Source organism: Neofelis nebulosa, chromosome 9 (assembly GCF_028018385.1).
Source record: "Neofelis nebulosa isolate mNeoNeb1 chromosome 9, mNeoNeb1.pri, whole genome shotgun sequence".
NCBI lineage: Eukaryota > Metazoa > Chordata > Mammalia > Carnivora > Felidae > Neofelis > Neofelis nebulosa.
Genome location: NC_080790.1, coordinates 36,783,856 through 36,796,511, shown reverse-complemented (window position 1 = coordinate 36,796,511; position 12,656 = coordinate 36,783,856). Strand labels below are relative to the sequence as shown.

General features: G+C 45.7%; 1 protein-coding gene across 11 annotated transcripts in view; it reads right to left on the bottom strand.

The window, feature by feature from the left end:
* Positions 1-12,656, bottom strand: part of BCL2L11 (BCL2 like 11) — a 49,474-nt gene that overhangs the window by 18,348 nt on the left and 18,470 nt on the right. For 2 of the 11 annotated variants that reach the window (XR_009248408.1, XR_009248409.1), the window contains one exon: positions 8,013-8,117. The exons of the other annotated variants lie outside the window; for them this stretch is intronic. The gene's annotated coding sequence lies outside the window, so the exon portion shown is untranslated. The remainder of the gene's footprint in view (positions 1-8,012; positions 8,118-12,656) is intronic. 11 annotated transcript variants of the gene reach the window in all.

Genomic DNA, 12,656 nt, shown 5'->3' with positions numbered 1-12,656 from the left:
GTGTGTGTGTGTGTGTGTGTGTGTGTGTGTGTGTGTGTGTGTGTCTGAAGAAGAGCACAGAATTATCTGTGCTCTGTGAATAAACCAAGGGAAGACTCCTAAAGAAAGCCCTAGGGGCAAACACGAAGGCTGACCACAGAGAAACTTTTAGGAGAAGTCAGGCATGTCCCCTGAATACACCTGCAACCACATTAAAAACTACTTTGGCTGTATTTTTGCCACACAAATATTTTTATCATTACTCTGTAAAAGCCTATTAAAATTAAGTTTCATTTAAATGGCTTAAAACTGGCAAAACCCAAAATTTCCGGGTGGATGTAATGCCAGGTGGTAATGTAACAGTCTACTCCCTTTTGGGGGGTTTATAACACTTTAAGGATTTTACTCTATCAGAGGTACCCGATCGTTACTATTCTTTTCATACTGTCAGCAATCAAGTATTTTTCCCCCTAACTTCAGAAGCTGTTAAAAGGTTAACTCACCCCCGAGGGAAAGGAAATCTCTTTTCTTCGAGTGCCTACTACACACCAGAGCCTGCAATGTTTCATGTGAGCTGTGTCATGCAATCCTCTTACCCGGCACTACAGGGGGAGACACCTGCCCCCATACACAGGCGACCAGACCAGCAAGCAAGACGTCACATGGCCACTTAACAGCTACCACCCCACCCCTCCTCTGGGCTTCAGAGCCCCACTTGTTTCTTACTATACAAGCCTCTCTTTAAGAGAGTAATCTGCTTGCAGGGGCACCTGCCTATGGCTCAGTCAGTGGAGCATGTGAGTCTTGATCTGGGGTTGTGAGTTCGAGCCCCATGCTGGGTGTAGAGTTTGCTTAAAAATAAAATTAAGAGTTCAAAAAAGGGTAATCTGCTTTCAAACCTAGAGTCAGAAGTGAAGAAAATACCAATTATCCCCGCCCCCCCCCAAAAGTGTGAAATATAGGTTATATGTCTTACAAAGATGGTAGGTCAAAACTGTTGGCAAGTTACCCAATGTTTAATAAATCAAGCTGTTCACGAATATACCCAACAAATACGAATGCCCGGATGCTAGGCACCATTCTCGGAGGTGCTCTGGATACAGCAACCAAACAGGCCAACCCTTGCTCCTGTGGAATTTACATTTTTGTGGATTAAATTTCAACATTTATTTTTTTTTTTTAATGTTTATTTTGAGAGAGAGAGAGAGAGAGAGAGAAAGAGACAGAAAGTGCGTGAGCTGGGAAGGGGCAGAGAGGGGAGAGACAGAATCCCAAGCAGGCTCTGCGCTGCCAGCACAGAGCCCAATGTGGGGCTCAATCCCACGAACCATGAGGTTAAGACCTGAGCTGTGATCAAGAGCTGGACACTTAACCACCTGAGCCACCCAGGCACCCCTCCATTTCAACATTTAAATGTTAAGTTCCTCTGGACACAGACACTTTTAAGTAAACTTTATACTTGTTACAACATGAAACAGAAGTAACTCCCCTGGTTAATTTCCCCCAACCCGAAGATGAAACCTACTGCATTCTATTTAACGCCCTTACTACCTGTGTGGTTTAGAAGGTTCCGCCTGGCTGATGCTTGGGCTGGCGACCATCAAAGGAGCCAATTTGTGTCAGAAGTCAGCTTATCATCAAACTAGCACCTAGCCAGCAGCAAAGAAAGAAATCTGGAACCTTGGTGGCCAAGTCTAACTTGTTCACCTTAGAGATAACTGCTCTGCTATATTTTGGGGAAGGAAGCAAAGAAGGTAAGTAGATGTTTCTAAAAATTTCAGTAGCTCAGATAAACGTATAGACACAAACATACCCACGAGGTGTGTGGCAATGTGACACAGAGGGTGGGTGTGTCCATGGGAGGCCCCGGAGGCCACAGCCCTTACAGGTTCCATACACAACTCTGGTGCAGACACTCCACAGACTAGACCCTGAGAAAACTGAGCAATGGGTAAGAAACCACAGGGAGGTCCTGGAGGCAGAGGTAACCAAAGATTATGGATTAGACCAGGGTAAGCATGCACTAACTGGCCAGAACAACAGATTAGTAAGAGAGCTATCTAACTGTAGTTAGGTGTATTTTTTTTTTTTAACATTTATTTATTTTTGAGAAAGCATGAGTCGGGGAGGAACAGAGGGAGAGGGACACACAGAATCCGAAGCAGGCTCCAGGCTCCGAGCTGTCAGCACAGAGCCCTACGTAGGGCACAAACCCCCGAACCGTGAGATCATGACCTGAGTGGAAGTCGGATGCTTAACCAACTAAGCCACTCAGGTGCCCCTATGTGTATTTTTTTTTTAAGTTGACTTAGAACAGTAACAATAGGGTATAATTCAATAATAGCAATATAATTTAACTTTTGCCAAGGAGACTGATCCACCTGGGCTACTCTAACACAGCATGTATCACCATTTGGCTTTTTTTTTTTTTAATTTTTTTTTTTTTTCAACGTTTTTTATTTATTTTTGGGACAGAGAGAGACAAAGCATGAACGGGGTAGGGGCAGAGAGAGAGGGAGACACAGAATCGGAAACAGGCTCCAGGCTCCGAGCCATCAGCCCAGAGCCCGATGCGGGGCTCGAACTCACGGACCGCGAGATCGTGACCTGGCTGAAGTCGGAGGCTTAACCGACTGCGCCACCCAGGCGCCCACCATTTGGCTTTTAAAAAAACCTGGCAGTGTTTGTTTTTGTTCCCTGCATCTATAAATCTAAAATTAATGACCATCACTCGTCCTGCAATAAAACCTACCTAACATGTACACAGAATAGACCGTTACTATACTAAGATTATTTAAGACAGAAATCCTATTTTGGATATTTTAAAAGGCATTGTATTCCTGTATTTTAAAAGGGTAGTCTTTTTCAAAAAATTTTTATTAATTATTTAATTTATTTAAAGAGAGACAGAACACGCACATGCTCATATAAGGGAGGGGCAAAGAGGGAAGGAGAGAGAAATTCCCAAGCAGGTTCTGCACTGTCCACAAGGAGCTCCATGCTGGGCTCGAACTCACGGAACAGCGAGATCACAACCTGAGCTGAAATGAAGAGCCGGACACTTAACCGACCGAACCACCCAGGTGCCCCTAAAAGGGTAGTCTTAATCTCAGTTAACAGAGTGCAGTTTTCCAATATAAATTTCAAAGATTATTTTTGAAGTGACAAAAATATCTTCTTTTTTTTTGGGGGGGGGGGACAGTGGAAGAAGCTTTTCTTAATTTCATCACTGGTTTAATCTTAGTGACTGTCACAATTGGTCTCCTGTCACACGAGAACCCACCAGAATGAAAGAATGGGGTCTGGCTGACCCCAGAGAATTGATTTGTTAGCCCCATGGCAGTGCTGGTCAGAGCTCAAATTATTTTGCTTAATTCTGTGCTACCGTCACCCTGAGCATGAACCACCACAATGAAGAGATCCACAGTATGGTCTTCTAAAGATGCCCCTGGAGCAGTTGGGGCTTGGGGGCAGGGAGTAACTCAGAAAACATGCTGCTCTACCCCCACTCTACTAATCCTATCCAGGTACTGACCTGACTATTCCCATTATAGTAAGATAGTCCGCCTATGAAAAAGATAACTTACATTTACATTTCTAGTCTATAGTATCGAGGATAAATATTTTACTTTCCCATGTGCGTCGTGCTTCGCAACTATAAATGTTGGTAGCTGATCAATAAAATGGGTCTTTATTTGAAACAAAAACTCTTAGTACTAGTTAAGAAGATAAAAATTTTAACTTCTAGGGCAATTGTACATGAACATAAAAAATTCTCCAAACGGGAAATTCTGGTGAGGTGTATTTTTTTTTTTAAACAATTTTTTTAATGTTTATTTTTGACAGAGAGAGAGAGACAGACAGACAGAGCATGAGTGGGGGAGGGGCAGAGAGAGAGGGAGACACAGAATCCGAAGCAGGCTCCAGGCTCTGAGCTGTCAGCACAGAGCCCAACGCAGGGCTCGAACTCACAAACCGTGAGATCATGACCTGGGCCAAAGTCGGACGCTCAACCGACTGAGCCATATAGGCGCCCCTGGTGAGGTGTATTTTTGCCCACAGAAAATGTAGTTTCAGCATTTAAGAAATCATTTCACTCCATAAGCCTGGCACTAATTTAGGGGGGAAAAAAGCAGAATACAATATGCACCAGATCTTAATGTAAAGCCACCCCACAGCTATTACCTAAAGCCCATGAAAAGCCAGCTCAAATCCTACAAGCACCAGCCTGAGCTGGGGGGGAACCTGCTAGGTCCAGATTTTCTAACCAAAGCCACTAATCAAAAATAATGCAGTTGTGTCACACACAAGCCATTCTATCAAAAGTATGAGAGGTTAGCTGAGTTTTCATCAAAACTCTTAGAAATTATTTTTTGCAATCCAGAATTTCCTGGTAACATCACTTCCTACAGAAAAAATGCTGAGGTAGTACTAATTCATTTTTCTATACCAGTGTGGGGACAGTGGGGTGGAGTGGGATGGGAAGGAGGACATGTTTTAATGTCAAAGAACTTTGTATTACGAAAAGACGGGTGTTACTTCATTAACAGACCGTTCCCGTTCAGTTACAGAACATTTTCCAACCCATATGGTAATTTCAAGTTCAGCAATTGAAAAAATTGATGTCGTGGTTAAGTGGCTGATAGTGAAATCAGGCTGGGGCTTTCGGAAAGGGCTTTCTGTAGCACCACCAGCTAGGGTGGGAAAATGAAAAAAAAAAAAAAAAAAAGGAAAAAGAAAAGAAAACGATTGTCAATTCGTAATGCGCGCAGCACCAGCCCAACCACATCCCCTGAATTTTCCTTAACACCCAAGTGCCTCCACCCCGGTTATCAATGGCAGGTGCTCAAAGGAACGGTGACCCCATCACAAGGCCATTGCTGCTCTTTCTACACCCAGCTGACTTCCTCTGTGAGGCTGGAACTGAGAAGTCCCGCTGAGTGGGGCACACGCGTGCCGTCCACCGCGTATATCGTGTGCGTCTCTACCGCGTGTGCCATAAAACACAGCATACACGTGCGCGCACGTGACCGCGGCCTCCTGCCCGGGGGCAGGACTGGTGCGGCTCCCACTTCTGAGAGGCGGTCGCTGTTTTAGTTCCCGGCGTGTCGCTACGGGCTTTTCAAGTGTGGAGCCAGAATTAAAATTCATGGCAACACTTCACACTATCCCGTCTTCAGATGTCCAGTAATCCACAAATACTTAGGCAGAATCAAGATGAGCCTTTAAAGTAGTCAGCGTGAATTAAGCACTGAGTGTGTATTCAATTCACTGCTGAGAAAGGATTTCTCAGTCTCTAAAGGGATGGATATGGAACGGATGACTTTGAGGAAATGATCATTTTAAACACACAACAGGTCACACTTAAGCGCACGTTTTGCCCGGCACTTACCAGGGACCGTGGGGCCCTTCCTCTTGACACCTCAGGGTCATCCATCTTTACTTATTTCCCCAAGGAGAGTCTAATTCAACCCAAGCCATAAAGGACCCCCTAAAGGACCATTCCTCTGTAGGCACTGAAACCAGTGCCAAACATCCAGTGATGTCCACAGGAAGCACTGCCTTTGCAGGTGGCCACCCTGAAGCTCAACATTCATTTTGGGGAAATAAAAATCCTGGGATGTTAATTCAACCCAACAGTCTCCTTATTTAAACGGGTATCTTCAGAAATATCAAGGCACAGTTATCCACAGCTTGCAAGAGGAAAAAAGGAAAACAGCCTGCCAGCCTGCTAAGAGTTCCTTAGGAAACCCACCCGAGTGATCAGGCTGTCCCACCTGCCCCAGGATTCCCAGGTGGCCACAGGGGAAAAGACAACTACCACTCTAGTAAGTTTTGCTGCAGAAAATGCTATCAGAATCGCCTTCAGAAACTGATGATTCTCGGAAACTGAGCTAGAGACCAATTTCACCACGTGCACACGCACATGGGCCTGTTTCTCTCTTGCATCGCTTTATTTGTTGGTAAACTTGCATCAATTCCACTGAGCCACTGGAGAATAATGAGAGCAATTAGAAACGGAACACAGTGATCATAGTTAGCACCAGTGCTCAGAAAGTTCCTCCATCTGTTCTCCCCTGGTACACATCGGTGTCAAGCCTGGGCAGTCGCATGAATTCAAGACAGAGCTTTACAAACAGCTGCTAGGATATACCACCGCAAGTAATGAAGTTCATGAGAGGAAGCCAGTGTTTTACACCCACTCCTTTCAGTGGGTGGTGCCCACGCTTTTACGTGGCCTTGAGGAAGAAAGTCAAAACAAGCTGCTTTGATCCATTTCCAGTCTGACCATTCGGAAACTGCCAGTAAACCAAGGCTGCGTCGTTGGACAGAAGTCTGGAAACCGGCATTCATAATCTTTCCCTGTCTACCATTAGGCTTCAGCCAATGAAGTTTGAATCTAAGGCATTAAGACCGATGTGTGTTGTGCCTTTTCACTCATTTACTATGCAACATCAGGAGACCCAGTTCCCCAGCTCACCTGAGCCACACCCCCCTGCCCCTCCCACCATATTTACATCTTTACTAGAAGCCAGTGATGTGCTGGGAGCAAACGCAGACGGAGTTCTCAGGTCTATGTCTGGGGTCATACCCAGCATCTCAGGCAGGTGGGACGCCGGGTACAGGGGCCGTCTGCGACACGATGCCAGGTCACCTGCCCTGTGTGCCCACTGCCTGGCAGAGGTGACATGCTTTGCCCCGAGGCAGTGCGGTCCTCCCTGAAGGGCATTGGGCACTACAAAGATTTTCCTTACAGGGAGCTGAACCTTTCCACCCCTATTCTCAATCTAACACGTCTCCTGGGCCTATAAAGATAATCTATAATCACTCTCAATCGTCACCCCTCTTTCGAAGTCACCACATGCCCCAAACCTGGTCCTAAACCAGTTCCTTCCATGTGCCTTTTTTTTTTTTTTTAAGTTTATTGATTTCTTTTGAGAGAAAGAGCACATGCAGGGGAGGGGCAGAGAGAGGGAATCCCAAGCAGGCTCCATACTGTCAGCGTGGAGCCCAACACGGGGCTCGAACTCCCAAACTGTCAGATCATGACCTGAGCCGAGACGGAGTCAGAGCCTTAACCGACTGAGCCGCCCAGGCGCCCCCTTCCACGTGACTCGGGAAGACCCACCATGGCCATCCTGGTCCCCTTGGTGCGCTCCTGAAACGTGCTGCCCTGAGCAGCGGGTGGTGGAGGACTGTACTAGGGATGATGACCAGGGGCAGACACAGGACACTGCTCTCTGCTTTCCCTCCACTGACCCCAGCCACACCAAGTCTCTGCACAGCTGCGGCTCTATTTCTATAGCTTAAATTTCTTTCAGAGGATTACAGAGGATTGGACTGTGCCATCCTATTTTGAAAAACAAATAAAAATAACCCCCAAACTAAGTATAGTCAAATGGAGAGCAATTCTGAGCTTGCTTTAAGACAGACACATAAACCCTATGTCCCTTCTACTGATAGTGTATGCAATTTTCTATCCAGTTTATCCCACCACTTACTCCATCACAACTATGAAAAAGTGTTTTTCAGAGACCTTTTAAAAGGAATGTACAACTCCACACATTAATTCACTTAGGAAAAAAGTGTTAAAAACTTTTTTCAAGTGACTACATTTTGGTGCCATACATTAATTTGGTACCGTTCCTTAAGAAGGAAATGTTAAAAACAATTTGAAGTTACTACCTTTCGGTAACTTACATGTTATGCCTAGCCAAAAATCTGATCTCGGGGAGGAAATGAAAATTTAAACCACAAATATAAAAATTCCTGACTACAGAGTAAATGTGGCTTCCTTTACGAAATTTAACACTGGCACCAGGAAACAGGTGACAAAAATCTCTTCTAACTCACATTAAGGCCTTAAAGTTACTGTATTTCATCTCAGTGATAGCAAACACCAAGACCTGGGGCAAAAACAGAGTCCTACGAAGCGCCATCTTAAGCAGTGTTAATCAAAACACACAAAAGTCTATCAATCTCATTCACGCAGTTAGAATTGATCACAGCTATACACAAAGTGAAACACTAACCTGTTAGCAGAGATGTACGGGCAGTGGTGACACAGCAGAAGTCTGAGGCACCCTGAAAGCGTCTCACTTAACACAAATTCACGAAAGGGAGCCGCCTCTTTTCACCTTGCATCATAGGAGAAGAGAGACAAACTTTACACCTGAATCCCAGGCCCTCTTTTGTGTAATCACAAAGATGTAATCGTTGAGCTTGGACATTTAATGGTTAAAAAGCTGTCCTTAAAACCCAGATCTGTCACAGTCAGGCTGTCTGGCTCCTCCCCAGAAAACTCACAAAGCTCGTGCGTCTTGACTGAGCACACACACACTGATGCTGAAGGCAGGGTATTCCACCTCTAAGGGACACAGGCGAACACAGGCCCCACAGCCTTGTGTAGGAAACACGGTAAGAAAGAGAAATGCTGTGAAAATTTCCCGCTGCATATAAAAGAAGAATACTGGAAGGCCCAAGCCAGCGGAACACCAGAGTGGTACCGTGCATGATGGATGAATGAGGACGACGGTTTGAGCCTCAAGTTCCTTCCTCCGCTGACCAGCCTGCACTAACGCTCAAGACACCATATAACTTTTGCACCACTGAGCAGTTGTGCTGAGGGAGAACCCCAGGCCTCGCCTGTAAACCATACAAATGTTACGGAAGGAAGTGTGCCGTGTCCTCCCACACGGGAAAAGCACGGAAGCTAGTGTCACCAGTGGTGCAAGCCCAAGCCTAAGTTGTGTGCAATTCTGTGCCGAAAGACCATCAGGTCTGGTGGTTTTTGAAGATCTTATGTCTGTTCTGGTTCACACATTCTTCCTCTTCCTCCCCAGTACCCGTTACCCCTCGGGGGTGGACACGGCTGCTGGCCCAGCTCTGATGCTTGACGCGCTCATAAACGGGGCAAAACGGTTTGGCCACCCCTGTGCTTAGAAGCCCCTGTGCAATACAGATTCAACTGGGGTTGTTCTAATTCAGCACACGCCCCGCCCCCAGCCCTGCGACCACTACTGAATGGCTATGACACCCTTCTACAGCAAGAGAGGACACTGGTGCCCAGCCAGGTTGTGGGACGAGGCCTAGGGGCTGTAATGGGTCAGTGGAGGGCTCAAGACTGGACTGGGTCACCTTCTGTAACTTTCCACTCCCACACTTCATGACATACTATCAATAAAAAGAACTAGAAAGAAAACAAAGCTGGTATATATAATATGCCGGGCTTTCCTCACAGAAAACACAGTTCTAAGCTTTAAATAAACACAACGGGAAGACCCAAGTGAAAAAAAAGAGGGAGTCGTGGGCATTCATATATTGCTTTAAATATTACTTGAATTCTCATTAAATCTACAAATATTTGGGCTCCTGCCATTATGCACCAAACTGTTTTCCTATGTTGATAACTTGTTTTAACTAGTTTAGTAGAATTTATGCTCAGGTATAAGTAAAACCGAAGTCTAAATTCAAATACATAACTAACATAACATATATCTAGAATTCATTTCTAGACTACTTTGTGTTGAGAAATTTCTCAAGAGATGCAAAAACAAACCAAAAAGAACCCAAGAAATCTGTTAGTCTGTCCTCTAACACACTTATTCCATAGAAAAGTAACTCTCAGTAAACTCAGGTTGACAAAGTCAACTCATCTTACACACTTTCACAGACACACATCCATCAGTAAGAGAAAAGTAGGTCCTTTCTGCTGAAACCAGCTTTTTAAAAAAAAGCCTCAAATTACTCATTAAATCCACAAATTGGTTACATTAAAACACTTCAGTAGGGGTGCCTGGGTGGCTCAGTCAGTAAAGCATCTGACTTCAGCTCAGGTCATGATCTCATCTCACAGTTCGTGATTTGAGCCCCAGGTCGGGCTCTGTGCTGACAGCTCGGAGCCTGGAGCCTGCTTCAGATTGTGTCTCCCTCACTCTCTGCCCCTCCCCAGCTTGTGCTCTCTCTCTCTCTCAAAAATAAATAAATAAACAACAAACAAACACTTCAGTAAATGGAATAGGAAGAATGCTCTGGTCCAGGAACGGGACATGTTTAAGGGGAAAAAGAAAGTTCGCAGAGCAACTCATATAGTGGAGAATCATCATGTTGAACCTGTTTCAATTTGAACACATACACCCTTCTCAGAGTGAAATGACTGATTGCATTTTTTAAAAGATTTTAGCTTGAGGGGCACCTGGGAGGTTCAGTCGGTTAAGTGTCCCGACTCTCGATCTCGGCTCCGTTCATGATCTCGAAGTTTGCGGGATCAAGTCCCACACTGGGCTCTGCGCCGACCGTGCGGAGCCTGCCTGGGATTCTCTCTCCTCTCCTCCCTCTGCCCCTCCCCTGCTCGCTCATGCTTTCTCAAAAATAAACAAACATTAAAAAAATTTCTAGCTCTAAAGCCATCTTCACTCCTAAAGAAGGTCAACAAAGCCTAAATTAAAGCAAGCATCATGCACGGGGCAGAGAGTAAGTTATGAGTGCCAAATGCCCGAGTTCCCACATCTAACACTAGATGTGCCCTCAAACCCATTTCCAAATCCTGGGAGCTCTGTTTCTGAACAGGACAGATAATCCTGGTCTCAGGCCATCAACTGGCCTGTGTCCTCTTTGGGTGCAGACATCAGAGAGAAGGGGAGACAGGCTTAGGATGTAACTCAAGCACAGATCCTGGTCTCACGCAGGCCCATGGGTACATGTGGCCCAGGAAGAACAGAAGACGACTGTCTGCAGGGGCTGGTTCTCTCCATCACTGGCTGAGATGCAACTCTATTCACAAACCATGGGGATCTGCTTCAGGGTAGAGAACAGAGAAAATACCAAGTGAATTGGGGTTTCCCGGAGGACGCTGGGATACCATACCCATTCTAAGCAAATACTTCAAACCCCGAAGGCACAGGCTCTTAACCAATGGAGCTTAAGCTCGCCCATCAGGGAAATGGTGTGCGCTCTAACTGCTGGCATTGGTCACCTCATAGCTCGCGAAGACAAGTTCTCAAGAAGCTTTTGTGATTCATTCACTCAGAAATAAAACCCAAAATTTAACAGCCAAAGGAGCATAAATTCCCTCAAAGGGAGAAAGAGAAAGCTGTTTTAAAACTTCTTAATTCTATACAGGCAACAAATATTTCTCACGTGAAACCAACCAGCAAAATACCTCATTTTGAAAACGTTTGCTTAACTTTTGACTGCAGGAAAAAGTAGTTCAGCCTATGCCTTGTCTCAAGACCTTTCTCCAAATACACTGAACTGAAGTCAAGTTTCTGCCAAGTGCAATGCACCATCTCCCACAGGTGTACCTGATGCAGGCCCAGCTCAGACAGTGTGGTTTCCAGATGTCTCTCGACGGTCCAAAGATTTGCCAACCACGCCAAGGGTCTTTTCAGGGTGATGTGTGGGTCACGGGCAGGTTAGGGGTGATTCAGACCTCCCTTCCCCACCCCCACCAGGCAAGTTTCTAGAAAGGATCTTTTTTGCTTGTATGTTTGCTGTGGGACCTGAGGGAGTTAGAATTATAGTAGCATTTCCGGATGAATTCACTTCCCTGTGAGTTTCCTACACTCCTCAAACAGCTTCTTTCTACAGAAAGTAGGAGGGAATACTCATGACCATCACACTTGCTGACCCGCCATGGCTGCAATGGGTCGTTGAGGAGCAAGGAAAATTAGTGACTGAGGTCCCATCGGATGCTTTCCGGTAGCTTATGTGGAAGCTCCCCACAACCCCCAGTGGTGAGCACTTCTGTCTTCATTTGATCGATGAGAAAACAAGCTCATCAGACAGAAAAACAGGTCTGCCAAGGTCCTCGGCGTGTCTGGGAACAGCTGGGGTTCCGTCTAGACCCTGCCCCGGCCTGACGCACGGCCCTGCAGGTGACACAGCAGTAGCCCACCGGTGCTGAAACAAGCTGTGACCCCTCTGGACGGAGACATTCACAATACAAATGCTTCGCTAAATAAAAAGCCGACCCCAGAAGAGTCTACTGGGGGCTAATGTCCATGCAGGTTACTTGCGGTGGTGGGCCACAAGCCTGATGTTACCCAGATGAAACTTTTACCAACATAAGGGGCATGGTACTTAATACTGAGTCGTACGGGAAGACGAACGTGTCACGGTGACAAGCTGCCGGCGATGCCAAAAATGAAGATTAAAATTAAGACAAAATATAGCATACATATTGTTGATTTATTCTATAATTTTTTTTTTTTTTTTTACATTAATTGATTTTTGAGAGACAGAGTGAGACAGTGCGTGAGTGGGGCAGGGGCAGAGAGAGAGGAGACACAGAATCTGAAACAGGCTGTCAGCACAGAGCCCGACGCAGGGCCCGACCCCACAAACCGTGAGATCACGACTTGAGCTGAAGTCGGACGCTCAACCAACTGAGTCCCCCAGGCGCCCTGGATTTATTCTATTATAAATGCCAGTCGTGATTGTGCACGCTGTACAAAAAGGCACACAGATAAGACCACCGGACACTTGAACACAAAATATTTGCTTTTAACATTTTGATATATTTTCCTTCGAATCCGTTACACTTACGAACTTCTTGAACTCCACTGTTTGTGCCTCCCACAAAACTCCTATGCTAAACCTAATCTCTAGCGTGATGGTATTAGGCGACGGGGCCTTTAGGGGTGATTACATCATGAGTGTGGAGCCTTTATGAATGG